The sequence below is a fragment of the Puma concolor genome, chromosome B1 (assembly GCF_028749965.1).
Source record: "Puma concolor isolate L17-30 chromosome B1, mPumCon1.1.hap2, whole genome shotgun sequence".
NCBI lineage: Eukaryota > Metazoa > Chordata > Mammalia > Carnivora > Felidae > Puma > Puma concolor.
Window position 1 is genome coordinate 53,884,774 of NC_141670.1, and position 4,446 is coordinate 53,889,219.

Consider the following 4,446-nt stretch of genomic DNA (forward strand, 5'->3'; position numbering starts at 1 on the left):
TTTCAAATGTGCTTCCCATTGTGCACTTTAAGTCAGAGAGACTTAATGTACACTATTAATTCAGAGATACAGAATGTAGCTTAGGAAGCAGCTGTGCGTAGTTAAGTCTCCATGTTACCACATCCCAATGCTTAGTTTTACGTTAAGAGTTGTGAGGCGACAGTAATTAAAACATCAATGGAGATAGGCTGACGTACAGATCCCTGTGGCTTCTGACAGGCACCTCTCATAATTACTTTCCCCTCCAATATTAAATGCAGCTGATAAGAGAAAGAAAAGTAAGAGTTTCAGAGGTATAGGGAGGATTTCACTGGAGGAGATGTCTAGCCTTGACTCATTGCCCTTGGTACATGCCCTAGTACTATAAAAACCACCGCCAGCAGGAGGTTAGTCAGGAATGCTATCCCAAAGAAAACCGCTCCCACAGGATCACTATAAAGCATGTGTATTTGTCGACTTTCCTCATAATGCCCATCATTCATTTTCCTCTCCCAGAACCAGTTCCCTTGTAAATGACTCACTTATTTTCAAAAGTTGCACATTTGTGTAGAGTTAAGCATATTAGGATATACTGGGTCACAGTCTTTCTTAATACAATAGCATTATTTCCTCTGAATGTTGGTGCATTAAATGGAGCATAAATTCTATATTCACCATAGCCCCTGTCATGTGGAATTGTTTATTTTTCCATTAAGATTTACTGTTTTATGCCTCATGTTTTATACTACTCGGCTATTAGCTGAATACATGTTTAGGAGTGTTACATCATCTTTGAAAATGTGTCTCTATTGTTATATACTATCTGTGTTTATCCCTGATAATCTTCTCTGTTTTGAAGTCTAATTTACCTGCAATAAATACAGCTATTCCAGCTGTTTTTGGTTAGTGTTTGAATGATATATATTTCTTTAGCCATTGCTTTTAATTTATAAAGGTATTTACATTTAAAACGAGGCTTCATGTAAATATAAATGGGTTGTTTATTGCTTTTTAAAATCAGATCTGACAATTTCTGTATCTTAACTGTTTAGACCATTAACATTAAAAGTTATTATTGATATAGTTGGATTAGAAGTGTATCTTCTTGCTTGTTTTCTATTTGTTGTAGTTTTTAAATATCTTTTTTTCTTTCTCTATCCTTTTCCTTGTTTTAATTGAGAATTTTCCATTATGTCCTTTTATCTCAATTGACTTAATAATATTTATAACTTTTAACTTTTTTAGTAGTTGCCTTAGGGTTTAAAATAGAGATTTTAAATAATCTGAGTCCACCTTCAAATACTATTATACTTCTTTAACTGTAGTGTAAAGATATTATCCTACTTATTCCCAATTTCTCCCTCCTATCCCTTGTACCATTGTTGTCAGACATTCAGTTGACAGCCAATACTTTGTTATTATCATTGCTTGACATGGTTTATTGTTTAGAGCAATTAACAACAAGAAATTAAAAAAGGAGACTTTTACTTTATTAATTCCATTTCTGATTTTTATTATATTCCATGTTTCTGCTATACCATCTTTCTTCTCGCTGGAGAATTTCCTTTAATGTTTCTTATAGAGTAAGTCTATAGGCAATAATTTCCCTCAATTATTGTTTGCTTGAGCAGCACTTTGTTTTTCTCATTTTTGAAGGATATTTTTGCTGAGTGTGAAATTCTGAGTTAATAAGATTTTATCTTCTTTTTTAACAGTTTAAAGAGGTCACTTCATTGCCTTATTGCTTATAGAGTCTTCAATGAAAAGAATGCTGTAATTTTTATTCTCTTGTCTTTGCAAGTATACCACCACCACCCTCTGCCAGATACCTTCAAGATTTTTTCTTCATCTTTTGCATTTCTGCAGCTCAAACATGCTGCTTCTAGGTGTGGGCTTTTGTTTGTTTACCTCTGTTATTTATGCTATTTGAGTTCTCTAAGGTTCTTGGATTGGCTTGCAGGATAGTGCTTCCTTGTTCTCCCTCTACAGATTAAGCCTTTTTTTTTTTTTTTATGTTTACTTATTTTTGAGAGAGAAAGGTGGGGAGGGCAGGGGCAGAGAGAGGGATACACAGAATCCAAAGCAGGCTCCAAACTCTGAGCTGCCAGCTGAGAGGCGTCAGCACAGAGCCTGACATGGGGCCCAAACCCATGAACAGTGAGATTGTGACCTGAGCCTGAGTCGGATACTTAACCGACTAAGCCACCCAGGAGCCCCCAGGTTAAGCATTTTAATTTATAAGGGAAATAGGGGCAAAGGATGTTAGCAAATCCCTGCAGTTGCTGTTTTCTTACCCAAGTCAGCACGTCAGGGGTGTTCTCTCCTACGCTCCCCCAAGAAAGCCTGGTGGGTTTCCTAAAGGTGACACCTGAAAAAGGACGGAGACTGCAAATATGAGTGGTCTATAGACTTCTCACTTCCATGCTAGCCCACGCTCAGCCTTCAGCAATGCATTACATTTTATAATTTCATCTTCCTACTGGCTTCTCTGGCGTCTAGTGGCACATTCCCCATGAAAACTAGTGTGTGGGTTTTGTTTTAAACTGCAGGCCCCCGACTTCTCTATGCCTCCATTTCAGGTTGGTTGTTTGCCTTATGACCTCATTTCTCTGAAGAATTGAAACAAGTTTGTTAACTTGGAACATATCCAGCATTTTTCTCATCGGGTGGAGGATGACATGCATCCAGCTCTCTACATTTTTGAGCTGAAGTTAAAAGTCCAAAGATAAATGTTTTAATACATATTTATTTATTTATTTGTGAATCAAATAAGTTGATAAACAAAATGCTAACCTGGTTTGGAAAATAAAAATTCAAGAGTACAAAACAGTCATCCCATTGAATCTAAGGCCCTCTAGATGTGCGTCTTTGGGCTGTGACTGGAGCTTGCCAAATCTGCAATTCTGTGAATTGGGTATTATAATGGCAGTTTATCAGGGGTGTACCCCATCATAGAACAAAAAGAGAAAAGTAGACTGGGTCCTCTGAGGTGGAAACTTGGAAAATAATGGAGGAGAGTGAAGAACGTAGTCATTAGGGTCAAGCTGAGAAGCAAGAGGTACTTGAAGATGGGACACAGATAGCAGTTGGCATTGACAAAAGATTCAAGAAACTAATCGATATAACAGAGAATCCTGAAGAACAGAATTTATTTCAAGACAGAAGTTTTATGGAGATTTTATCCATTTCTTTTCCCTTACCATTTCATGGGTTTGGTTTTTTTGCCCTATAGAAGGTTTTAGTTGAATCAGTGACATTTTTGTTTTAGTTGTGATACAGGACTCAACTTCTGTTGACAGTGCTTCCTATTGGCTTTCTAAGGTGGTTAAACATAAAACAGCAGAATTTCCAAAATCTTTTTCATGTGCAAACCACTGTATTTTGATATTGAATGATATTGAATTGATTTCCTGAAATATTTTTAGATAGAAGTCTTTCAGCTTTTAACAGTATTGTCATAGATTGAGAAGAAAAAGAAAAAAAAATCACACGGGTCAACCCTTTTGTTTTTTTTTTTTAACATTTGTTTATTTATTTATTTTTAATAGGGGAAAGCGTGAACTCAGTCCCCCACTACCACAAATTATGCAGTCGAGTTTCCCACATTTGGGGAAATCGCAGGGGTCAGCACATCCGGAGTGCAATGGATAAGCCTTGCCCTGGGAAAACCACCTTTGTGATCATGGTATCTCCCCTGCCAGGTAAGTATGTTTCTTTATTTTTAAGAGAGAGCACAGGGGAGGGGCAGAGAGAGAGGGAGACACGGAATCTGAAGCAGGCTCCAGGCTCTGAGCTATCCACACAGAGCCTAATTGGGGCTTAAACCTACGAACTGTGGGAGGATGACCTGAGCCCATGACCTAAGCTGAAATTGGACACTCAACCAACTGAGCCACCTAGGAGCCCCTAAGATGGGTCAATTCTACCATGTCTTGGTCATAATGCTTCTTGGGCCAGTTTATGTTCTACTGAAGAGTCTTAATAATTCCCCTTGCCAAGCTTTCATTTTCTGAGGTGTTGATTATAAAGATAGGGATTAAAAAATCAAACAGAGTAAAATCATAATAAGTTGAAATCATGTGTGCTCAGTGAAGGAGTGTATTAAATGGTAATATGTAAAGTCTAGCTTAATGATTAAGTTAACTAATCTTGCCACTGTTACAAAAGTAAAACCTCAACCTATTTATTTATTTAGACTGCAGAAGGTCATGCCTTACTATTCTGCCTTAGTGATACATTTGGGATATCCACGGAAGTAAAGCATCAGTCACTCTGCAGTAGAGAAAGATTTCAAAGAAAAATTTTATTGGTATCAAGTAATATTACTTAGGGGAAAAAAAGTGTGTTCAAACAATTTCCAGCAACTCTAAAATCCTATGTAAGAAGTTTCTTTTCTGTTGGAATTGTAGAGTTTTAATATACCAGTGGGCATTGTCTAGTTGTAAGTATAAGATATATTAAGCAATA

General features: G+C 36.9%; 1 non-coding gene across 1 annotated transcript; it reads right to left on the minus strand.

Moving 5' to 3' along the window:
* Positions 1–3,524: 3,524 nt before the first annotated feature.
* LOC112859202 (U1 spliceosomal RNA) lies at positions 3,525–3,688 on the minus strand. The gene has a single exon (XR_003223501.1). It is a non-coding gene; the product is annotated as a U1 spliceosomal RNA (small nuclear RNA).
* Between the last annotated feature and the right edge of the window lie 758 nt (positions 3,689–4,446).